The sequence below is a fragment of the Balaenoptera borealis genome (genome assembly GCF_965194805.1).
Source record: "Balaenoptera borealis genome assembly, contig: HAP1_SCAFFOLD_283, whole genome shotgun sequence".
Taxonomy (NCBI): Eukaryota; Metazoa; Chordata; class Mammalia; order Artiodactyla; family Balaenopteridae; genus Balaenoptera; species Balaenoptera borealis.
The window spans coordinates 514,737-541,367 of NW_028123893.1; the positions used below are offsets into that span (position 1 = coordinate 514,737).

Genomic DNA, 26,631 nt, shown 5'->3' on the forward strand with positions numbered 1-26,631 from the left:
ATCACCAGAGTCCACTGCAGTCCAAGTGTCTTCTGTGAAATGAAAACCTTCACAAACATAACATGGTCGTTCCCAATATCAGAGACTGAGGCCAACCAAAAGGGCAAATAAAAAGGACTCAATCTGATGTCAGATGAGTCAGCCCATTTCCTGACACCCTACATCTCTTCTCGTGCAGGAACGGGAGGAGAAGCAGGACGGGGGTGCTGGGCAGACAGCACCGAGAGGGGACAGAAAACTGTGATGTGCTTAGTGCATCTTTGTGGTGCATCTTTTCCCAGCCCCGGTCCTGAGGGGAGCAAACACACATCTCCTGAGCTCCAGCTGTAGGTAAAGTGCCTGCCAGGTCCTGATCAGTGTTTTCTGATTCACTGAGATCTCTAGCGCATCAGGGCTTAACCTTGTTACCAGAAAACATTCTAGAACAGGAGTCCTGGTAAAGTGTGCCTCACAGAGAACAGGATTAATTTGGTTTTGTCTGACTTCTAGTGCCTCGTCCTTCTGAGTTTAGGAATCACCCTCCAGGACTAGAGATTAGCTGTCTGAGAATGAGAAGAACGAATACTGAACACAGGGTGCTGTCTAGACGGTTCTATGTTTATTTATACATCCTTGTCACCAACTGGTTTTCTTATCATTTGCTTCTTTCCTCTATAAGTTTAGTGTCAGTAACATTCTGATGAGTTAGGCCTTCTGGTCAGATTTTGGTGTTGGCTAAAGGGGAGTTAGCAACAAAATGAAAAGGCAACCTACAGAATGGGGGGAAATATTTGCAAACCATGTATCTGGAAAGGGGTTTATATCCAAAATATGTAAGAAACTCATAAAACTCAATAGCAAATAAATAAATACATCCCAATTGAAAAATAGGACCTGCACAAACATTTTTCCAAAGACACAGATGGCCAATGGGTATATGCAAAGGAGCTCAACACCACTAATCATCAGGGAAATGCAAATCAAACCACAATGAGCTATCGCCTGACACCTGTTAAGATGGTATTATAAGAAGACAAGAGGTAATAAGTGTTGGTGAGGACGTGAAGAAAAGGGAACCCTTGTGCACTGTTTGGAATGTAAACTGGTGCAGCCACTATGGAGAACAGTATAAAGGTTCCTCAAAAAATTAAAAAATAGAACGACCATATGATCTAACAATCCCACTTCTGGGAATATATCCAAAGGAAATGAAATCAATTTCTCAGAGAGATATCTGAATTCCTACGTTCACTGCAGCATAATTCACAAGATATGGAAACAACCTGGTGTCCATCGATGGATGAATGAATAAAGAAGTTGTGATATACATATACATATATGTAATGGAATATTATTCAGCTGTGAGAAAGAAGGAAATCCTGCCGTCTGCGACAACATTATGCTGAGTGAAATAAGCCAGAGAAAGACAAATACTGTATGATCTCACTTTTGTGTGGAATCTAAAAAAGTCAAACTCATAGAAGCAGAGCGCAGAACGGTAGTTGCTAGGAGCTGGGGTGCAGGTAACAGGAAGATGTCGGTTGAAGGGTACAAACTTGCAGTCACCAGATGAACAAGTTCTGGAGATCTAATGTACAGTACGGTGGTGACTACAGTTATCGTATTCTTGACATTTGCTACGAAAAGAGACCTCAAGTGTTCTTACCGCCTCTGCACCACACACACACACACACACACTCACACACACGGTGACTGAGTGATGATGTGTTGGGCTGATTGTGGTGATCATTTCGCAATGTAACATATGCTAAATCATCACATTGTACACCTTAAATATACACACTTTTTATTCATCAACTATACTTCAATAAAGCTGGGGGAAAGGAGTCAGAGCCGAAGATGGTCTCTCAGGGACCTCCTATCAAAGCATTCCATGACATCATCACAGAAACTGTACACTTGGCAATCGTGCAGACTTCAGACTAACGGTTTCCCTCAAAATTCTGTTGGCCTCATATCTCTTGCGGGAAAGAAAAAGGAACGATCATTTATTTAGCACCAAACTTAGACCAGGCACTGGGCTGGGTGCCTCAGATATGTCACTTTAAGATGTTACTCAAATTGTCCTCTTAGCAGATGGGCTTTTTGTCCTTTGCTGAAGTGTCCTGTGGAGTTTGCAGAGAAAAGGCGTCAGGACAACACTTTATCACGACGGATAAAAAGCCACCTCACCCCCGCAAATGGGGCAGTGCCTCCCTAGTTTTTAGGGTAAAACCCAAATCAGGTTGGCTGTTTTCAAAGCGCCAACACTTTCGACCGTTTCTATTGCCCAGACTTTGATCGGTTTGTTCTTCACACTTTCTAATGGATACAGCCTTTCAGGAAAACTGTTGTCTCAGGTCTTTTGTTTTATCCAAGCATCCTTCTCTATGGCCATCACCTGTCAGCATAAAGAGCCCCTGTAGAGGAGGGGTTCTCTGGGACGGTCCCCCTTTCCTCCAGGAACCTGCAGGCATCTGTCCTTGTTGCCAAGGTGCAGAGTGGGGAAGGGGGGTCACAGAGGAACCTCACCAGAGGGGAAGAAGGCAGAGGAAAGAATGTGGACTCTGGAGTCAGACCCGGATTTGGATCCTGGCCCTGATCCTCACTTGGCGGATGCTGAGCAAGTTACTGAAGCTCCCTCAGCCCTTCCTCATCAGAAAAATGTGATTAAACTCGGTAACATAAACCGTTTAATCTCTCCCTACCCAATTTTTCATGGAATTTTCACTCCCTCTCTTACCAGTACAAATAGGTAACACAACTAAGTCACTTTCAGGCCTGAATATACTTTAAATATATATTTTAAAATATTTTAAAAATATATTTTAAATATATTCAGGAAGAATATATTTTAACAGTTTGTAAACAAAATACATTCTCCCATTCAAAGAAAACATTTAAACTATCCCCTCATCATCAGAAAAATGTTTGAGTTTTGTCATTGAATTATGGGTTTATAGCCTGCTTCAAACCGTTTTGGAAATTTGCAGAGAAAGAGGTTAAAACCAAATATACAGGGAATAAAAATAAGCACACTTCCAAAGAAAAGAATTTTTTTTAATTCAAGTAACAAAAGATTTAAAGACAATTTGTCTCTCCCTGCGGTTGCTGGATACCGTTTCACATTCACGTCTGTAATCAGTTTTTGTTTAGCCTTGTTGAACCAGTTTTGAGCGCTGATCACGGTTTATGGAGGTGGAAGGGCTGCCGAGAGGTGAGAGGTTAACTGACACAGGATGAGCTGGGCGGGCGTTTTTCCTTCCCCCGCATAACCTGCGCCCTCTCACCCCCTCATTCCTCTCAGCCAGTTCCAAAAGGAAAAAGGAAGAAGCCATGGATCTTAACTTTCTTCAAGACCATAAACATCTGATTAAAAACTATGGATCCTACGCTCCCCCCGCCCACCTATGTGCATCAAACACCATGTGCATCAAACACCATGTGCATCAAACACCATGTGCCATATAATACCCGTGGCCCCAGACCCGTGGAGGGCAGCTGGGCAGACAGTAACCGTAGCTGGCTTCGTCGTTTCCCAGGATCTGTCCCCAGTCACTCCACATTTTCCCTTTTTAAAATAACATATTCTAAAGAGCTAATGTGTCTGGAAATTGATAGCCTTCAGAGACTAATCTTTGGGTTCCTTTTTGGTTTTTATTCATAGAAGCGAACTTCAATTTGGAGGTTTTCTGAGGAAAAAAAAAAAGTGATACTGTTTAATAGGAAATTTTTTATTAATATATTTTAAGCTTTTCCTCCCTAGATGCTAAATTAAAGCCATTGCTTCATTCTGCTCTAAAAATAAAGGAGACTATTTGATATGGTTGCATAAAATTTGTTATGTTTTTATTGGAAGTTTCAGGGGTTTGGGGCATAGAAACTGCACGAATGAACATTTTGTTGACCTTTTTCCACCTGTCTGTTCTCTTTAAACTCCAAACGAGAAGACTCTTTAGTTGTCCCTAAAGAAATATAAAGGAAATAACCCTTTAAACATGTATTATTTATGAATCATTGCAGCAAAACATTATCAATAATTTAATGATCCCATCTGCTTGGCTTTGTCTTTTTATATTAAAAAACCCACTGTCATTAAACTCTCACATATTTAATATCCCTAGTCAGTAGTATTTCAAATCCACCCCACTTGACATTTCCCACCCTAGAAAAATAAAATAGCAGAAGGGGAGTATTCAAATTCAATGATCATTTTAGACCACAAAGAAACATTTAATAAATAGCTCATAAGAGAGGCTCAAATGAACTGTACAACCTTTTGTCCACGTACATTTTAAGAAAAAGAGAAAGCCTTAGAACCTGGGCTGGGGTCCAGCTTGCTGAGATGTTCAGACGTTGAATGATAGTGACGACGCTCACTCAGCACTTCTCGTCCAGTCACCAGGCTAAGCCCTGTACCATCTCTCTTTTCATCCTCACAGCATCCCTAAGAGGTGAGACCCAGTTTTGGAAGTGAGGACGTTGGCCCTCAGGCTGGTTAAGTAACTTGCTTACAGGCCCATCAGGCTACATGGCTGAGTTAGGATTCCAATCTAGGTCTGTCTGATTCTAAAGGTAATGCTTTCACCTTAAAGCTATACTCAAGTGCTTTTTAGATCCATGAATACTTTATAAGTTCAATATATTTTTTAGAAGGTTGTTAGTGAAATGGGCCACGGTTAGCACTAACTTCATTATCATTCACGGTGCATCTCTCACGTGAGCTGAGGGGGCCATGGCTAATTTGTACAGGGAGTTGAAATGATGAACACAGTACCAGAGACAAGTGAAAGCCCAGGAGATTGCCCTGCTTAGGGCTCAGGCTGACATCAGGCAAGCTCCCTGCTCCGGGAGAATGAGAGTATAGCCACATCCACGTCTGGGGGTGCCGTTGCCAGCTGTGCCGTGCACATCACTAAGTACCACACTTTTCCAGCCAGAGTGATTCCTACATAGGACTTTGGGGATTTTGTGACTTCCCCAGCCTTTTCACTGCACTAAATGAGCAGCAATTATCTCTGGGCCCAACAAGGCAGAAAGAAATGTGTTTAAATCATAAATCTCCTCAAAGGAAAAATCAATTCAAGGTTACCATTGTCCCAGGACCCAGCAGTTATAAAATGTATTCCACTATAGTAGACCCAGCTCTATAACTGTAAATGGGAGTAACAATACCAGTCGGTATTAGTTTCCTATGACTGCTCTAACAAATTACCCCAAACTTGGTGGCTTAATACAACCTCATAGTTCCAGAGGCCAGCAGTCCAAAATCAAGGTGCGGGCAGGGCCATGCTCCCTCTGAAGGCTTTAGGGGAGGATCCTTCCTCGCCTCTTCCAGCTTCTGGGGGCTCCAGGTGTTCCTTGGCTTGTGGTAACATCACTCCAGCCTCTGCCTCTGTCTTCACATGGCCTTCTGCTCTCTGCCTGTGCCTTCTCCTCTTTGTCTCTTGTAAGGAAACCGCTCATTCAATTTAGATCCTACTGGGTAATCCAGGGTAAACTCATCCCGAGATCCTTAACTTAATCACATCTTGCAAAGACTCTTTTTCAAAGATGGTCGCATTGACAGGTACCAGGGGTTAGGAGACAGACATATCTTTTTAGGGGCCACCATTCACCCCACTACAGCATCCCACAGGATTGTGGTGAGGATCTAATCAGAAAATGTACATAATAGCAGCTACTGAAGTACCATAGGGACAACGCACACTGATTTTCTTCTTCCAGAGAGCAACATTTCCACGTGTACAGCAAACCCTGGGGACCAGTGGGGAGGCCCAGAAAGTAAGACTGCTTTTACCTGAAATGATACAGATCTTGTTCTTTCAAAGAAGAAAACCTGAAAGTCACTTAGATGACGGTTTCTGGTGAGTAGCTCTCAAATGTCAGTGTGCAGCAGAATCGAGAGTAAGGAGGCATTTTTAAAAGGTCGGATTCCAGCCCCGTCCTCAGAAATTCCGATTCACAGGCCGGGGGTGGGACCCAGAAGCCGCATCTTTAAAAAACTCCCCAGCTGATCCCAATGCAGCCGGTCCTCTGGAGGGCTGCCAGCAGATCCCCACACAGCCCACCCGCGCAGCTCTGATGTTACAGGGTCAGACGTTTCTGGGACACACGCGTCCCAGCAAATGTGCACGTCACAAGATAAAAATGTTAGAGATAGTCTGAAGCTGCCATACGGGCACCGTGTTGTGTGTAAAAAAGGCTAATTCAACCTGGGTATTGGTTAAGTCTTGCTATGTTCTGGGCACAGTGATAGATACTGAAATATACTTGTAGAAAATACACATTTAGTTTTTTCAAGTACTCATGGCATATTTACAAAAACTAACCTCTTCTTAGGAACCAACAAAGTCTCAACAAGTATCAAAGAATATATACCGTACAGAAGATTCTCTGTCCATAAAAACGCAAAATGGAACATCAATTCCAAGAGAATTCCCCCAACTTCCCTTTCTTGCACGTCTTAAATGTTATCTCGGCCTTTTATTTTTTAGGGTTGGGAGGAGGTAAAGCTAATGATGAACAGAACTCTTAGGGCTCGGGTTTCACCGGCTGGAGCACAGCTGAGATCTTGTTAATCTCAGGTCCTGATCTGCACCAGCCATGCAGAGAGCTGCGCTCCCCAAGCCTGTCACTCAGGCTGCTGTCAGGGCCCCCGGGGGAGCTTGGCCACCCCAGGCCTTCTCGATTCTTTGCTGAGCTCGGCTGTCTTCCCGAAGCCAGGGCCGTCCTGGGTCTGAGGTCGGGGGAGGGGGATGAGGGATGGGACCAGAAGGGGTCCAGGCAGGGGGTGCTGGAAAGAACCGCCCCCTCCACCAATGCCCCCAGCAACGTGCCAGAGCACAGCTGCTCGTGCCCAAGGCCTCACCCAGACTTTCATAAACCTTCCAACAAGGGTGTCAGCCGTGCCGCCGGCCAGGCACAATCTCCATCTGCAAACCCCAGCGCCCTCTTTAATGGAGCTCCCACATCGGAACACCTCCCTCTTCCTCGAATCGAAAAGAGATGTTGCCTGGGAACCCCCATGTCCAGACGCAGCGATGCCAGCTCGTAGATTAACTCATAGAGGAGATCAAACCTGTGGGAAAGGAAGTGGACTCTGGCCTAAAAGGAGACGTCAAGGTGGCGTGCTGGAGGCCACCATGGCGGGGTCGAAAGATCTACTGACACCACCATCAGCCCCCTTCACGGGGAGACCCTAATGGAGTCACCTTACCTGTCCAGGCTGCCATTTCTTCCTTAAGGTGTGGTGACGCGACCAGATGGATGCAAGGCCCTATCCAGCTCTCTCAGCTGTACTCAATACAGTGACAAGAGCAGATACGCAGTGGTAGCCCAATGCGCCAGTGTAGTCATTTTAAAAATATTAGGAGGTATCAGAGCATTATTACATAAATTCCACTCCCCTTCTCTAAACTTTACCTGGAGAGGGAATGATATTGGAGATGCACGAAGAATTAGTTATGTGAGTTAGTCGTGCACGAGAGCTGCCAAGTGTCACATTTAGAATTAGACCTTCCTAAATGTAAACAAACAAAGTGAGCAATATTAAGAGTGTATTACAATTGCGCTTAAGTATTCCCAAGGCCCCCACCCCGGCCTAGCAGGGTGATCCAAGAGAGGAAGCCATCCAAGAGTGTTCCAAAACTCACAAGAGCACATATTCTATCAGCTGGTAAAACCCAGCTACACAGAAAAGCTACAAGTAAACACACACACACACACACACACACACACAGTGATATTAATCAACCACCATGGTGTATCCTTGATCCGGCTCCACCTTTTTTATGTCTTAGAGCGGCCACCTTAAACCCTGAATTTTATCATTTAATTCAGACACTCTCTTGAGACTTTTATTAGATCATGGAAAAGTTAATAACATTTCTTGAGAAGATACATAAGTCTTTTGAGGACATAGGAAAGTTCCATGCAGATTGTAGGAACATGCATTTATCACTTTGTGTAGTTTAAGATTTTAGTTTCAAAGGTTGGAAACATATAGAGGTGCTTCTTCTCTAGAAAATTCACCAACTATCTCTCTTTGATTAAATAACACATAGATGGATATTTTCAATAGGGAAAACTGAGCTTCCTCCAAATTCTCATAAGAAGTTAGTGTTGATATTTGAAGGAAGACTATCTCTTTTGCTAAGGAGAAATATTTTTTCTATCAGAGGACTACAATTCCAAACTTGCTAACACAGTTGAATATGCTGTTTAAATGCCTGTGTCTAATACTAATACAAAAATGATTTTTAATGTATTCATATATGGCCTGATGGAAGCAACAGATGTTGGACCTATAATGGGAACTTCGTATTTTTTTAAAGTATCTTCACCGACTTGAATTTGTTGAAGAAAAATGTCACCAAGCCTCTAAGTGTGCACATGTTAATTTGCCTGCTATGTGACCCCGAGGCTCCTAGAGCCTTAAATCACCCATCTCATGTAAACTAGACAATCAGCAAGGACCTACTGTATAGCACAGGGAACTATACTCAATATTCTGTAATACCAAGGGAAAAGAATCTGAAAAAAAATAGGTATATCAATATGTATAACTAAATCACTTTGGTATAACCTGAAACTAACACAACATCGTGAATCAGCTATACTCCAATATAAAATTAAAAGTTAAAAAAACAAAAAACTCTACCCACCCCAGAGTTCCTTGAGAACTGAGTTCACTCTTATGATGACCGATTGAGAAGAGTTTGCAGTCTGCCTGGTGAGTCAACCAGAGGTCTTATTTGGTGTCCATCCTTCTTCCTGTCCTGTGGTTAGCCATTTCAATCTCTGCTCAGGGAGACTCACTGATCTCATTTGTGTTTCATTGCGTTGTGCTGTGTTTTGGTTGAGTGATGTACTTCTCTCTTGCCCAGGAAGCAATACACTCCACTTTGGTTTTCTTCATCTCTGGTGGTATTTTGATCTGACAGATTCAAAGGAAAAGTTTTTGAAAAATAAACTTGATAACCACTACATATCTACCATAAAATTAAATATGCAATGTAAGTTGACAACAAAGTGATAGTGTATAGATTCTATGGGGTTCCAAAATTTTTATCAATTGAGAAGTATTTTCAGTGAAGTCATACCTCAATCCTCTGTTCAGTTCCCCACTCCACCCAAGAGAAATTTTGAAATTTGTGTTTGTAACATAGTTTTTTAGAATGCTTTTATTTTGTATAAGGCACTGTTTTGCAAGGAAAGGAAACTGTAATATCACCAAATAAGTTATCCATCAGACTTAGTTAGAAGGTACAGAGATTTCTCAACCCCAAATTCTATTTCTCTCTTTAAAACATTCTTATGCACTTTCATCTCCATGCCAGACTGCTAAGAGAGAATTGTGGCATTCTCTTCATTCCTAAGGCTGGTATAACAAGTCACCATAAACTGAGCAGCTTAAAAGAACAGAAATTTATTCTCCCACCGTTCTGGAGGCTACAAGCGTGAAATCAAGGTGTCAGCAGAGTTGGTTCCTTGTGGGGCTCTGACGGAGAACCTGGTCCTTTCCTCTCTTCTAGTTTCTCATGGCTGTCAGCAATCTTTGGTATCTTTGGCTTGTGGGAGCATCACTCCAATCTCTGCCTCTGTCTTCACATGACCTCTTCCCTCTATTGCTGTATGTCCATGGGATTTAGGGCCCACCCTAAATCTTGGATGCCTAATATATGCATAATTAGGCATATGCATAAGCGGAAAAAATACTGTCAACCTAAAATTCTATTCCCAGCAAAAATATGTTTCACAAGCAATGGTGAAATAAATGTATCTGCAGACACATAAAAGCAGGGAAGCTGTCATCATCAACAAACCTATGCTACAATAAATGTTAAAGAAATCTATTCAAGAAGAAGGGAAATAATACTGATATCAAAATCATTGATAAGGGTTCCCTCCTCTTCTATTTTTTGGAAGAATTTATGAAGGATTGATGTTAATTATTTAACTCTCTGGTAGAATAAACCAGTGATCCTAGTCTTTCCTTTGTTGGAGATTTAAAGAAAACTTTTTATTACTAACAATCTTTTTACTTATTGATCTATATGTCTTTCTAGGAAGTTGTCATTTCATCCCAGTTATCTAATTCTTGGCATACAGGTGTTCAAAATATTCCCTTATAATTATTTTTATTTCTGTAAAATTAGTAGGAATCATTCCCCTCATTCATCCCTCATTTTAGTAATTTCATTATTCTCTCTTTTTTTCCTGGTCAGTCTAGTTAAAAGTTTGCCAATTTTGTCGGTTTTTTTCAAAGAGCCAACTTCTGGTTTCATTTATTTTTCCCTATTTTTTTATTCTTTACTTCATTAATTCCACTTTAGTCCTTATTATTTCCTTCCTTCTGCTTGTTTTGGGTTTAGTTTGTTCTCCTTTTCCCAGTTTCTAAAATAGAAGATTAGATTATTGGTTTCAGATCTTTTTTTTTTTTTTTGTATATATTTTTACTGATGTAAATTCCCCTCTGGGCACTGCCTTAGCTGTATCACATAAATTGTGTTATTGTTTTCTTTTATTTCAAAAAAGTTTCTAATTTCCATTGTGAATTCCTCTTTGACCCACTGGTTAAGAATGTATTATTTGGGAATCCCTGGTGGTCCAGTGGTCAGGACTTGGCACTCTCACTGTTTGGTCCCTGGTTGGGGAACTAAGATCCTGAAAGCTGTGTGGTGCAGACAAAAAAAAAAAAAATGTAGTATTCAATTTCCACATATTTGCTGAATTTTCCAGATTACTTTCCGTTATTAATTTCTAACTTAATTCCATTGTGATCAAAGAATATACATTGTCACATTGTATGAGTTTAATAGTCTCCAACCATTACTGTTGAATTATATCTTTCTACCTTTGTTTCTGTCAGTTTTTGCTTCATATATTTGGTGCTCTGTTATTAGGTGCATTTATATGTTTTTATCTGTTTGATCTTCCTGATGGATTGGCCAGTTTCTCTTTCTAAAATGTCCTTCTTTATCTCTAGTAACATTTTGTTTTAAAGTCTATTTTGTCTGATATAGTCACTCCAGCTGTGTTTTGGTTGTTGTTTGCATAGTATATCTTTTCCATCTTTTGCTTTCAACCCATTTGTATCTTTGAACCTAAAGTGCATCTCCTATAGACAGCACATAGTTGGATCATTCTTTTTTACCCAGTCTGACACTTTCTGCATTTTAATGGATTACTTAATCCATTTACATCTCATGTTATTATTGGTATTACCTCTGTCATTTCGCTTTTTGTCTCTGTCGTGTCCTTTTTGGTCTCTGGTTCTCCTTCACTGTCGTATTTTGTATTAAGTGAATTTTTCTAATGTAACACTTTATTTCTCTTAATATTTTTTAAGCTATATTTTAAATTTATTTTCTTAGTGGTTGATTTAGAGCTTACAATATACATTTTAACTTATCATAATCTACTTCAGATCTTTACTAACTTAATTCTAGTGAGATATAGAAACTTTACGCCTATATAGGCCCTGTCTTCTTGGCTCCAGCCTTCCGAAGTAGACCTTTTGTTAGGCTGAGCTAGGTGAGGAGCAGACACTCCGAAGTCGTCCTGTTCTTGCTTCACATACATCCCTCATTTCATAAGTGTCCAGTACTTCCAATTCCTGGCCTTTCTGGGACCCTGCAGAGTCCACTGACTAAGGGCTTTCTCTGCTGCAGGCTTAGGTTTCATTAATTCAGTTATCATCCATCTATCTCTCTTCTAGCTTCCAAAATGTTATCCTTTTCTCCCATCATCTTTGCCCTTACGAACTTATCCTCTTTTTAATCCCTTTTAGCATTTTAATGGAGTTTCAGTTGGATGAGAGGCATTTTTCCAGCCCACCACATCTGACCAGAAGTCTGTCTCCTGTGACTCTCTAAGGAAAGACCCCCGCCGCCAGCAGACTTCCCCTTCATCTCAACGGTCAGAACCAAGTCACCCATCCAACCCTAAATCAATCACAGGCAAGGAGCATGGAACTGACTAGTGACTTAAAGCCTAACCATCGGGGTGGAGTGGGTGGTTGAGGTCAACCGCAGCGTTCACCCTCAGGAACTTTAATTAAGGCATGGAAACGCCAACTCCAAACCACTTACCCGAACCAGAAGACAACCTCTTAAAGCCTGTGGTCATGTTGATAGCTCCATCTTTAGCAGTGAGCGTGGGTGTTTATTTGACTGAGGGAGTGATCTAGTACGTAAATACAGTGTATGGAGATTATATTTATGCATAAACCAGTAAGATAGTAAAGGCAAGATGATTATAAAGGTGATCCACCCAGACAAGACCTGGAATCACAGAGGGAGAAAAGCTTTAGAGCCTGTGGTTACACTGCCTGAATCCTGCTGGGCTAGCCAGTGACCCTTTCCTTCTGTGTAAAGAGGCATTTTAAATGTCAAGGAGCTACAGGACAGGCTTATGATAGCTCTCAAGCTGAATACTAAATCAAATTACTTCAAGGACTCCAATCCTAAGGTCATATATATATAACAGTGGCCAAAATAGACTAGATCGAAAAGTTTGAGCTATTTTGTTTACCATGGCATTCATACATTCATATATATATATATATATATATATATATATATATATATGGCACTCATTTGAAAACCCCTAGTTCTATTCTTCAAGACATTTAGAGAACCTCTAACAAATTTAATCAAGTGAATTTTTTGTCTGAAATTAAAATTTGTCCTAAACATAAGCTTTTTTAATATGAAATGGTAAGAGAAAGCCAATTTATTAAACAGAGAATAGAAGGCATGGTCATATTGCCTTATAAAATAAACAAGCAAAAAACATGGAAGGGCAGAGTTTCTGAATTGCCTGCTACAAAAACCTTGTAGTTTAGGAAAGAATATAAGAGAATAAAGAGGCTCCTTTTTTTTCATAAGAAAAGTGCACAATGGGTTACATTTAAATTGCACACAAATAAGTAGTGCAAACACTTTAGTACTTTTTTTCACACGTCCTTTTTCTTGATGCTAAGATGTACTTTCTTGCAACATCACAGTTTTTATGTGCAATGCACTTGTGAAAAAAATAATAAATTTCTAAATATGATGCCCATCTCCAGCAAACTCATGAGTTTATGACCTCCTCATGAGGGAATTGACTCAAAGTTTCACAGAAGAAAAGGATGTTGGAAATCTTCTAGGCTTTTGAAGATAATGGATGATCTGAGAAAAGAAGAAAACTATATTACTCATTTCTCTGATTTTAAAAAATATAATAAAGATCTTTTTTAATAAATAAATAAATAAATTTATTTATTTATTTATTTATTTATTTAGTTTTGGCTGTGTTGGGTCTTTGTTGCTGTGCATGGGCTTTGTCTATCTGTGGCGAGCGGGGCTACTCTTCGTTGTGGTGTGCAGGCTTCTCAATGTGGTGGCTTCTCATGTTGCAGAGCAGGGGCTTTAGGTGTGAGGGCTTCAGTAGTTGTGTCACGTGAGCTCAGTAGTTGTGGCGCACGAGCTTAGTTGCTCCATGGCATGTGGGATCTTCCCAGACCAGGGCTCAAACCTGTGTCCCCTGCATTGGCAGGCAGATTCTTAACCACTGTGCCACCAGGGAAGTCCCAAGTTCTTTTTTTTTAAGGCAACAAAACTGGAGACGATTGAAAACCCTGGTCTGATATTCTTCAGCTGTTCCTACTGTTGCTAATAGAGAGGGAGACAGGGCAGTGTGTACAGAACCCAGCTTCCCACCACCTGCCACATACCACAGGGTTCATGAGGGAAACGTAGGGCAGTGGGGAGAAAATATTTTAAAAAGCAAGCAAATATTTACTATTTTATTTTATTATTTTTTAATTTAATTTTTATTTTATATTGGAGTAGAGTTGATTTACAATGTTGTGTTAGTTTCAGGTGTACAGCAAAGTGGTTCAGTTATACATATACATATATCCATTCTTTTTCAGATTCTTTTCCCATACAGGTTATTACAGAATATTGAGTATAGTTCCCTGTGCTATACAGTAGGTCCTTGTTGATTATCTATTTTATATATAGTAGTGTGTATATGTTAATCCCAAGCTCCTAATTTATCCCTCCCCACCCCTCTTCCCGTTTGGTTACCATAAATTTGTTTTCTATGTCTGCGAGTCTGTTTCTGTTTTGTAAATAATTTCATTTGTATCATTTTTTTTAGATTCCACATATAAGTGATATCATGTGATATTTGTCTTTCTCTGTCTGACTTATTTCACTTAGCAGGACCATTGCTAGGTCCATCCATGTGCTGCAAATGGCATTATTTCATTCTTGTTACGGCTGATTTAAAATATTTACTATTTTAAAATATTCACTATTTTTTAGGGCTTCCCTGGTGGCGCAGTGGTTGAGAGTCTGCCTGCCAATGCAGGGGACACGGGTTCGAGCCCTGGTTTGGGAAGATCCCACATGCCGCGGAGCAACTGGGCCCGTGAGCCACAACTACTGAGCCTGCGCGTCTGGAGCCTGTGCTCCGCAACAAGAGAGGCCACGACAGTGAGAGGCCTGCGCACCGCGATGAAGAGTGGCCCACGCTCGCCACAACTAGAGAAAGTCCATGCACAGAAACGAAGACTCAACGCAGCCAAAAATAAATAAATAAATAAATAATTTTTAAAACAATTATAAAATAGTCACAATTTTTAAAAGCAAGTAAAAATATTCACTATTTTTAAGCCTGTGGCTCTAGGCAAGGACTGCCACTCAAACACCTTTAGAGCCAAATAAGTAACAGACAAGAGCAAAAGGGCGGGGGGACTTGACCTGTACTTGCCCCTCCAGACTGCCCGATGCCCTGCTCAGCCCCTGCCCCTTGGGCCACATGGAATGATGTTGCCAGAATTTCTGATTTTTTAAGAGAAATGCAAAATTTCAATTCTACGTGATCACTCTCGATTTTTAATTTGGACAAAGCTATTTTGCTGGTGGCCTCACAAAATATACCTGCTGGCCAGAATCAGACCATAACCCTCAATTTTCTAACTATGCTCTGGGGGAAAACTGTCTGCTAAGGAGAGGATTGCTGTGTCACTCAGGAAAACGCAGCTGGATCTTGTTGCTGAGCTAGGCTACACTGCCTAGTTGCTCTATGTAACAAATAAGATAAATGTTTGATTTCTGTGGAATTTCAGGGCCAAAAAAATTTTAAAAGACAGAAGAAAACTCTTGGGAGTGAGTAGGAAAGCAGATTTCAGCAATATGGCTGGTGGTCTGCACCTAAGGAGAGGAAGATGGTGAGAAACTCACAGTGATTTATTCTGTGTGAGTATGTATGGTGTGTGTATGTGGTGTGTGTCGTGTGTGTGTGTGGTGTGCAAGTGCTGCAATAACCCTCTGTTATCATGAACTTTCTGTGCAAGTCCATTTCAGCAAAGCATTGCAGTAGTTACACTAGGGAAGTAAAAGCCAGAGTTGCCTCCTCAGAAAGTTAAATAGGTTTTGAAAGAAAGTGTTATTATTAGGGATGATGAATACCAGAATGCAAATGTATACAAAAAGGGAAAATAAAGGTTTCAGTTAATTCACTTTAATGTGGGGAGTGACATGTGATCACAGGCACTTAAAGGAGGCATTATTCTTCTTTCAGACGCTGCAAAGGCCAAGCTTTCCCTGCCACCTACTGGCTGTTGGATGCAATTTTTTTAAAAATCTGGGAACTTCCCTAGTGGTCCAGTGGGTAAGACTCCGCACTCCCAATGCAGGGGACCGGGTTCGATCCCTGGTCAGGGAACTAGATCCCGTGTGCATGCCACAACTAAGAAGTCTTCATGCCACAACTAAAAAAAAGATCCCGCATGCTGCAACTAAAGATCCCGCATGCTGCAATGAAGATCCCGAGTGCCGCAACTAAGACCTGGAGCAGCCTAAATAAATAAATAAGTATATTTTTAAAAATATCTGAATAAGGTAAAGTATCAAGAACACCACCACAAACATTAATATGCCAGCTTTAGCAGCAAAGTATTATCAATAAGGCTTGAAATCTCCTGTCTCCCCTTCCCTGACTGCATCTCCCTCCTCTTCAGAAATACCCATGATCTTGAATTATATTTGTATCATCCCAACACACTTCTTTATAATTTTCCTACATATATATGTATCTCTAAGTAATGCTGGTGTTTTGCATATTTTTGAGGTGCACATAAATGATATCATTCTGTATGGTATCTTGTATGAAATCCTCTGCAGTTTGCTTTTTAAACCTGCGTTACATTTATGAGGTTCTTCCTCGTCAACCAGTGAAGTCATTTTCACAGCTGTGCAGACTTCTATTTAATGGACATGTCATAATTTATTTGCCCATACTCCTTTTGGTGGGTCTTTAGATAGCTTCCAATTTTTTACTACGGCAAACATTGCTTCTCTGACCATTCTAGAATATGTTGCCGTGTGTAAATGCTGAGTTCTTAGAAAAAGGTATTGTCATTGTCTTGCCGTAATCCTTACACATCTTGTCTTTCTTGTCATTGCCAAATTGTTCCTCAAAACGATCCTATCAATGTACGCTCTGACCAGCAGTGTATAATGGTTCCCACTGCTCCCCACCCTCATCCACACTTGACATTGTCAGATTTCTGAATGTTTGCAGTTATGATGGGTGTGCAATGATACATCTAGAGGGCTTCATTTCATTCCCTTGATGGACTTTTGCACTGAATATATGAATCATCTTGGGGAGAACCCTTGCTATTGATTTTTCTATTGGCAAATATGTTTTGTTTAGGTCATCTTGAATAGGGGTTTATAATCTTCTCCAGACAGATCTTGCATTTATTTTATTAGATTCAATATATTTCATATTTTAAGAATACTATAAATGTGTAGTTTTGAAATGAGACTCCCTAACTCACCTTTTTCGGTATTAGGATGGGTATATTAATGCAACTCATTTTTTATATTGATTTTATGTCCAGAAATTATTTCATTAACAGCAAAGACTTTATTTGTAGATTCTTTTGAATTTTCTATAAAGGCAATCGTATTTTCTAAGAATTTCGATTATTTTTTTTTCTCCTCTCAAATTCTTATTCCTCTTAACAATTTTTCTGCTCCTATTACACTGTCCTGGGATGTAGCACAGCATTGAATGAGAATGGTGAAAACCACCACCTTTGTTACAGCCCTTGATCTAACTGGGAAGTCCTCGTTTTCTAAGAGTCTGCTTTTTTTAAAAAGATCATGTGTGTTAAAATTTATCTTTTTGGGACTTCCCTGGTGGCACAGTGGTTAAGAACCTGCCTGCCAATGCAGGGGACACGGGTTTGAGTCCTGGTCCAGGAAGATCCCACATGCCGCGGAGCAACTAAGCCCAACTAGCAACTTTGCCACAACTACTGAGCCTGTGCTCTAGAGCCTGCAGCCACAACTACCGAAGCCCACGCGCTTAGAGCCCGTGCTCCGCAACAGGAGAAGCCACCGCCATAAGAAGCCCGCGCACCGCAATGAAGAGTAGCCCCCGCTCGCCACAACTAGAGAAAGCCCACGCGCAGCAACGAAGATCCAACACAGCCAAAAATAAATAAATTAAAATAAATAAATAAATTTATTAAAAAATTTATCTTTTTGGCCCTGCACATATTGATAATTCTATTTGGTTTGTCTCTTGTATTCTGTTAATCTAGTGAATTACATTAATAGATTTTTTCCCCCAGACTTCAACCATTCTTGCATTTGAGGGATAAACATAACTTGAATTTATTTCAGAGTGAGCTCAGCCTGTAATTTTCCTTCTTACACCCTTTTGTCTGCTTCTGTTATAGTGGTCACGTAAAATGAATTGGGGCATATTCTCACTATCTGTTCTCTGCCACAAAAACTAAAGACTTAGTAGAAATATTTGTTCCTGAATTCTGAGGGGCAGTGAGAACATTTAAGTAATACTTCACTTCACTTTACAAATGTATAGTATATGAAATTATATATTAGAGGAGCCTATGAAAGAAGAGAAAGGGCTTCCTTATATGCCCGTGAGAAAATAGAACCAGTCTGATTTGTCCAACGATTAACACTGATTACATGAACCTGGTTTCTTATAGAAAATTGCTTCTGAGCTAGCAGTTTCTGTGAGAAGGATTTTTCTTAAAAAGCTATTAGGTTTAACATATTAGAAGTTTTGTTTCTTTACTTTCTGGGAATTCTGGAAGCACTAGATTTATGAAAGTGCTTAATTAGTCTCTATAAACCAACCAGAATGGAGCTCCTGTTTTGACACTGTCATCTAATTTCTGAATGCCTTCCAGGGATAAGAAAATATTTCATACACATAAAGAAAAGCAAAGCCTTTTCTCAATTACAGCCACACAAACACCCAGAGAACTTACAGCTTCAATTTTACAGCATCAGTCACTCATCACAAGTAAACAAACAAAAAAAAACCCTCACCAGTTCAAATAAGAAGGTATCCTCCTAATTAATTTGGACTCACAAATAGATTAAAAAAATAAACAAAAGCAGATTATCTCTTATCTCTCACCCAACAGAGACTAGACCCCCACCATCTCAACAGAGATCACCAAATATGTGGACCGTAAATCAGGTTCCCAAGCACTGCCAAACACAGTTCCCAAAATTACTGCCACCAATGGGGAGCAATTTGTTGGCCACAAACAAACCATAGTCCCATATATTGGGTTGGCCAAAAAGTTCGTTCAGGTTTTCCATGATACCGAACCCGAATGAACTTTTTGGCCAACCCAACACATAGGGTGTTCTCTCGCCACTCATCGACGCTGACTTAGCAGTCCGTTACATGCCAGTCCTTGGACCCAGTAACAGAAAAAGACAGAGCCCAAGCCAGGAAAGAACTAACAGACGACCAAGAACCAGAAACAAAATCAAAAACATGGAATCAGAAGAAAAAGAAAGAGAAAGAATCAGAAAGTCAATGAAAGGAAAGTTCTGTTTCCACTTGGGATTCATTCTGGTAGCCAAGAAAAGATGTGTCTGGGGTTAAACAGCCCATGAGGCCTATTTCTTGGGCAACACAGTTTAGGCTCAGACAGGTGAGTCCACGTGGACATCCTGGTGGGGCCTCCAAATTGTCAAAGTATAATTTTTTTTAAATTAAAAGCATGACTTATCATACAAATAGAAAGTAAGCATATGTCAGAGATTTATTCAACTCCACGAGGGAGCCAGCAGAGCCTGTGAAAGACTGGTGTATAGGTACTGACTACAGATGCTGGAATACGGAGGCTGGATTGGATGCAAAACAGGCTCACATTTGTACAGGCAATAAAACTGCAACCTTCGAGGTGACCTCTTCTACTAGACAGAAATCCCATCAGCCCTACAGGTAAGAGTCTTAGTCCTAATTGTTACCGAGAGTGGGCTCCAGCTGCTCGCCGCTCTAAAGCCAATACTCGAGAGGCAAGGTTGGTGGAAAGGAAAGTTTGCTTTTTTCAGGAGGCGGGCAACCAGGGGAGAGGGCGAACTCATGCCCAAAGGCCAACTCTCCTCCTGCCGATCAGAGGGCAAGAGCTTTGAAAGGGGTGTTTCAGGGGTGTACAGGAGGAGGGAAGGGGTTACGTGTAGAAACAGCACAGTCAACTCTGACAGTCGTCTTGAAATTGGTCCTGCACTGGTTTGATCAGCGTCATCTTGATTAAGTACAATTAATCTTCAGTTCCAGGGTCAGTTTATTCCCACTTCTTTGAGACCCGTTCTTGGAATTTTGCAAGATGGAGTAGCTTATGTCATGGCTACAGCCTGGTCATCGTGCCGTTAACTTCTTCCACCTGCTGGGGGTTTCAGTATCTACAAAACAGCTCACAGGATACAGCTCAGAATATTGTGTATAGCTCTTGAAGAGGAACTAAAGGTCCTTGAATTTACTTAATGACTAAACTACTGTTGTTTTGTCATGTTTGACCACTTTCCTTTGCTTCTGCATTTTCTCACTTCTCTGATTAAACGTATTCCTTTTTTTTTTTGGCGGTGTGGCATGTGGGATCCTAGTTCCCAGACCAGAGATAGAACACTGACCCCCTGCATTAGAAGCACAGAGTCTTAAAAACTGGACCACCAGGGAAGTCCCTAAACTTATTCTTTGACTGAAGTTTTTCTATAGACAAAAGGCAGGCGGAGGACATAGGAGGGAAGGACCACAGGGTCCTGCTCCGTTTCACAATCAGTAGTAAATAGTAAATCAAACAAAGTTACAGTTCCTTAGAGAATTATATAGTCTTTGGTGGGCCTATTAGATCACGCTCTATTAGGACACTGGAGGGACTTGCAGTCATTCTTTGCCTTATTTCCTTGTTTTGGATATTCTTTCTTTTCTTTTAAAATTTTTTTTTCCTTCCAGTTTTATTGACATAATTGACATACTGCACTACGTAAGTTTAAGATGTACAGCACAATGGTTTGACTTACATACATCGTTAAATGATGACCACAATAAGTTTAGTGAACACCCATCATCTTATATAGATACAAAATAAAAGAAAAAGAAAAAAATATTTCTACCTTGTGGTGAGAACACAACTGAATGCCTATTGTGTGCTGAATACCTACCAGTGGACTGAGGGGAGGGAGTGGACACTTGCTCTCAAGGACCGTGCAGTCCAGCAGAGAGAGACAGTCATGGTAACAACTAAGTTCACTACTGTATTATAGGTACTATGATAAAAGGTCTCCTGAGTACCAAGGAGGGTGTAGACAGGTCTACTGGAACCAGAGGCATTTATTTCCCAGGTGCTGGGGAGGAGAGACCATTCCAGGGAGGAGGAGAGTCATCAAAGGCAAGAAGTTGTTAAAAGCCAGTCATTTGACTTGTCATAACCACTGATTATGGCCTTTAATTACATACCGTCCTGAACTGTCACTTAGCTGCTTTGCGCAATAGCGACATTTCGTGCAATAGCCACATTTCATGCAATAGCGACATTTCATGCTTGGAGCGGGTTAATGCCGGGCAGAGAAAGTATAAGACAAAAAAAAAAAAAAAAAAGTAAGAGGCAGTGTGGGCAGTGATGGGATTTGTGAAAATCAGGAAAATTGACATTTGGGACCTGGTTTCCAATCCCAGTTCAACCATTTGTTGCTGGGAGACCTTGGGTAAGTTAATAACCCCCCTCTGTGATTCCTTTGTGTAAAAGGGTCCAGAGTCCAGGTGCCCATCACCAGCACCTGGAGGTTGCAGTGTTTCTTTGGAAGCTCACAGGCAGGAAGGCAGCAGAGCCCAAAGTTCCTGCATTTTTGTCATCCTGCAGGTCGGTGGCCGGTTGGGCTGAGACAGCTGGCAGCACTGTGGAAGCACCAACAGGCCTCTAGTCCCATAATTACTCTCCAGCTATGTGTGTGGGAGAAGGGGGGTGGGGTCAAAGGGGACACTGAGGTGAAGCCCTAACTGTGGGAACTTCCTAGAGGAGGGAATGGCCTTTTAGAATGAGGGACCTCCAGAGGCCAGCCTGTCAGACCTGTGTTCTAAAATTACCCCTGCGGGATTTTAATTTATGAAGGTGATCAAGTGCCAGGACAGAGGGTCAAAACCACTGAAAGAAGGATTTATTACATTTCCCAAGAGAACGGGACACCATGCCATGCAGGGCAACAGGGGGAAACCCGGGTCTGATCAGGTGGCAGCAGACAAGAGGAGGGTTAGGGTTAGGGTCAGGGTTAAGCAGAGGCCACAGCCTTTACTGGGGTGTCCTTGAGAAAGGCAAGACAGGGCAGAGTATTCACTGAGAACTGGCTAGCTTGAATTATTCCAGTGGCTTGGGCTACAGGGGTGGTCTCCAGTCATCCCATTCCTGGCCCTGGGGCGATTCAGGGCAGGGGAAATGTTCTCAGTGTGTATGAGAGCAGAGAAGGGGATGGGTAGGGTGGGCCTTGGATCTGCCAGTCTGTGCAGGAAAGACGTGCTCCAGGCCAGCTGTCCCCACCCCCAGGAATCAGCGGGCCCTGGTGCTGGTGGGAGGGTGTTCCTGGACTGTGCTTAGTCCCCTACGATACTGTAGCGTTAATATTAACCCATCTCACAAGGATATGGTGAGACTTAGGTGGAATAGCAGACACTTCATAAAATGACAGCTGTGTGACCTGTTTCACCAGCCTGGGCTTCAATAATCCACATCACTTTTTATATGATTGTAGTAAAATACACATAACATAAAATGTACCAACTTAACCATTTTTAAGTGTGCGGATCAGTGGTACTAAGTACATTCCCATCCCCATCCATCACCAGAACTCTTTTTATCTTGTAAATCTGAAACTTTATACCTATTAAACAACCCCCCATGCTCCTGTCCCCACCAGCCCCTGCCAACCACCATTCTACTTTCTGTCTCTATGAATCTGACTACTCTAGTGAAATTATACTGTATTTGTCTTTTTGTGACTGGTTTATTTCACTTATATAATGCTGTCAAAATTCATCCATGTTGTAGCATGTGTCAGAATTTCCTTCCTTTTTAAGGCTGAATAATATTCCATGGTATGTAGAGACCACATCTTGTTTATCCATTCATCCATTGATGGACACTTGGGTTGCTTCCACCTCTTGGCTATTGTGAACAATGCTGCTATAAACATGGGTGTACAAATATCTCTTCAGGACTCTGTTGTGAATTCTTTTGGTTGTATACCCAGAAGTGGAGTTGCTGGATCATTTGGTAGTTGTATTTTTAATTGTTTGAGGAACCATCATACTGTTTTCCACAGCAGCTGCACCATTTGACATTCCCAGCAGTGCACAAGGGTTACAATTTCTCCGCATCCTTACCAACACTTGTTGTTTTCTGTTTTTTGATAATAGCCATCCTAATGGGTATCTCACATTTCCCTAACAATTAGTGATGGTGCGCACCTTCTCATGTGCTTATTGGATCCTTGTATATCATCTTTGGAGAAAGGTCTATACAAGTCCTTTGACCATTTTTTAAATGGTGGTTTTTTAAATCAGGTGGTTTAAATCAGGTGGTTTCAGACTAAGACATTTTTAAATCAGGTGGTTTCAGACTAAGACATTTTTTTAAAATATTTATTTATTTATTTGGCTGCACCGAGTCTTAGTTGCTGCACGTGGGGTCTTCGTTGTGGCATGCGGGATCTTTAGTTGTGGCATGTGGGATCTAGTTCCCTGACCAGGGATGGAACCTAGGCCCCCTGCATAGGGAGTGCAGAGTCTTAGCCACTGGACCACCAGGGAAGTCCCTTTTTTAAAAAAAAAATTATATGGTCACTCCTTGGTATATTTTTTTAAGATTTTTTTTGATGTGGACAATTTTTAAAGTCTTTTATTGAATTTGTTACAATATTGCTTCTGTTTTCACATTCTTTGGCTACGAAGCTTGTGAGATCTTAGCTCCCCGACTAGGGATTGAACCCACACCCCCTGCACTGGAAGGTGAAGTCTTAAGCACTGGACCACCAGGGACGTCCCTGAGATATTTTAATTAATAAGCTGAAACATGAAATCTGGTAGGTAAAATTTTGTACTTGTATTTATAAATGGAAGGAAGATTTATTTTTTTAATGTTACCTAAGAAGAACAGAGCAAGATGGAAGACACAGGCTCAGAAAGTAGAATTTCTAAATATAGGGCACATTTCACATAGGACTTCAGAGACTGACACTAGAATCCAGTTTCCTGAGTCTTGATCTAGCACAATGGCCGCTAAACTCGTTCTCAAACCAGTGTTTTCTCATGACGATGCTCTTTCTTTCAGTCATAGTCTGACACACACACAGACTAGTCCATGCTTATGTAAAATTTCCGCATTTTCTAAGAATTTACTTTCATTTATTTTATTTTGGCTGCCCCGCATGGCATATGAGATCTTATTTCCCCGACCAAGGATTGAACCCGAGCCCCCTGCAGTGGAAGCGTGGAGTCTTAACCACTGGACTGTCAGGGAAGTCCTCATTTATTTTATTTTTAAGCAACCACAAACCACTTTTCTTTGGGAATAATGATTATAGAAAAAGAGTTGTGGTACAAAAATGTCTTTTTCTCTGCAAATGAATGAAATTCTTATAGGATATGCAAGAAATTATTTACAGTGATCTCGGGGAGTGTAGAGAGTATGCCAAAGGTATCATTTGAATTTTGTACCACCTGCACGTACTATTTATTCAAAAGATTTTAAATTTTCTTTTCAATTAAGATAAAAAAACAGAGACCAATATTTAAGCAACTTACAACTTAAAACAAAATTTTAAGGTAGTATAGATGTTAAAATCTGACTTTGTCATCCGTATACCTTGTGTTTTAGCCTCTAACGCATATTTACTGGTGAATGAAGATCACTGACATTTTCTAGAAATAATCTAAAAACTTTGACTAAATCTGGGGACATGGAAGAGAGGGAAGGGCTATTCTTTGTCCCAGGTTTTGTGAGTGTTCATTTGATTAGGAATGAGGCAAACTCACTCATCTTTCATAGCTGTCAGCCTATTCTCCAGAGACATTACAAGCAAGTTCAACGGCCTACAACTTGCAGTGCAGACCTTGGGAGACCTCCCTGAGGAAACAGTATAGAAGAAAAAGTCCAGTTCTGTGTTCTCAGATGCTTGATTCATTTGCTAGCAGTTTTTAGCTGAAAGGGCCTCGACAGAAGCTTTGGTAGAAAATTACACCAAGAAATAATGAGTGTTTGGAGATGGGGTTCATAGATGTTACTTAATTTTGCTCAAATACTCATAAGCTTCCCACAGGTCCTGAAATTTGTGCAAATAAGTACCTGAGGTCATCTCCAATGTGCTTCTAATATTTAAAATATTTCCTCATGGGAGGCTGGAATTCAGCATGTTCAAAATGTGTAACCATTTCGTTTTCTTAAGAATCTGGAACCCTAGTCAGGCTCTGATTTTTCAAATTTTTCACTTTTGTAAAGAATATAGTAACCTGTTTAATAGGTCTGGTTTTCTTCACCATATTCTTCTATTATCTAGAGTTAGGACTATTTTTTTACTTCTTAGGGAGGCAGTGTAACATGATGGTTGAGGATGCAGGTTTTGGGGTCAGGCTGCCAGAGTTCAAATCCTACGTCAGTGGTCCCAGCTACAACAGGAGGATAATAATAGTACCTCTCTGACTCATTGAGGTGTCCTGAGGATCAAATGGCATGAACTGTTTGGCAAGGTTTTAATGTACATTAACCACTAGTAAATCAGCTATTTGTTGTTATTTTTCTCCTTTTGTTTTTGGAATCTCGGGTGTACAACATCAGATTAATCAGAATGCTTGGTTCACAACCCGCTATCTTTATTGGCCTGTGTATGGTACTGTTTTCTTCATTTTATTTAATTTGTGTTAATTTTTGTATATTAACTTGATTTAATACGATAGCAGACACACACTAACCCACTCAGTCTTAGGACTAGAATATTACTAATAACTTGCATCTAGTTGAAGGCTCTTATCTTGTCCTATTCTTTAGCCTTCTCCCCTCCCAGAGATAACCACAATCTTGAAGCAATATTGTAACAAATTCAATAAAGACTTTAAAAAAATTCATTAAAAAAATAAGATTTGCACATTATTTTGCTACAATGATTTATCCATGTTATCTCATGAGCTCTAAATCATTTATTTTCAATGTTGTATAATGTTGTATCATGTGACTAAACCACAATTTATCTATTCTATCAATGGGAATTGGAACTGTTTCTTTTTTTCTTTTTTTCTTTGACCCTGTTTCTATGTACATGTCTCTGGTGCATTTGTGCAAGAATTTCTCTTGTGAATATAAATATAATGGATGTGCTAATTTATATACACCTGAATATTAAACTTTACAAGATAGTACCAAAGTGTTTCCCAAAATGGGTGTACCAATTTACATTCTCACTAGCAATATATAAAATATCACATTGGTCTATAGTCTCTCCAACACTTGGTATTGTCAGACTTCTTCATTTTTAATCAGCAAATGGGTATGAAATTATATCTCATTATGGTTTCTGTTTCCATTTCTCTAATTATTGATGGCATTGAACATTTCCTTATATGTTTATTAGCTAAATGTGTCTCCACTTCTGTGAAATTCCTGTTCATATCTTTAGCAGGCAGCCAAACTGGCATTTAATTGCTGTTGATCAGTCTCCTAAAGTTTGTCCATTGTGCTGATTTTTTCATAGAACCAACTTTTGGTTTCTTTGATTTTCTTTATTGTTTTTCTATTCTCTCATTAATTTCCTCTTTAATGTTTATTATTTCTTTCTTTCTGCATGCTTTAGGTTCATTTTGCTCTTTTGTTTTCCCAGCGTCTTAAAGTTAGGTTACTGATTTGAGCTCTTTCTTCTTTTTTAAAGTACAGACTATAAATTTCCCTCTAAGCACTGTTTTAACTGCATCCCATAAGTTTTGGTATTTTGTGTGTTCATTTTTATCTATCTCAAAGTATTCTCTAATTTCTCTGGTGATTTCTCCTTTGATCCATTGGTTGTTTAAGAGTGTCTCATACTTTTCACATTCTTGTGAGTTTATCAAATTTATTTCCATTATTGATTTCTGATTTAATTCCACTGTGATCAGAGAATACACACTGTACAATTTCAATACTTTAAAACTTCTTTAGACTTTTTAAAGGCCCAGCATATCATCTATCCTGGAAATGGTCTATGTGATTTAAAAAGAATATGTACTCTACTGTAGTTGGGTACAGTGTTTTAGAGATGTCTTCTAGGTCTGGTTAGTTTATATTGTTGT

At 40.4% G+C, this 26,631-nt stretch overlaps 1 long non-coding RNA gene across 1 annotated transcript in view; it reads left to right on the forward strand.

The window, feature by feature from the left end:
• Window positions 1-26,631, forward strand: part of LOC309621327 — a 270,404-nt gene that overhangs the window by 162,739 nt on the left and 81,034 nt on the right. The window lies entirely within an intron of this gene.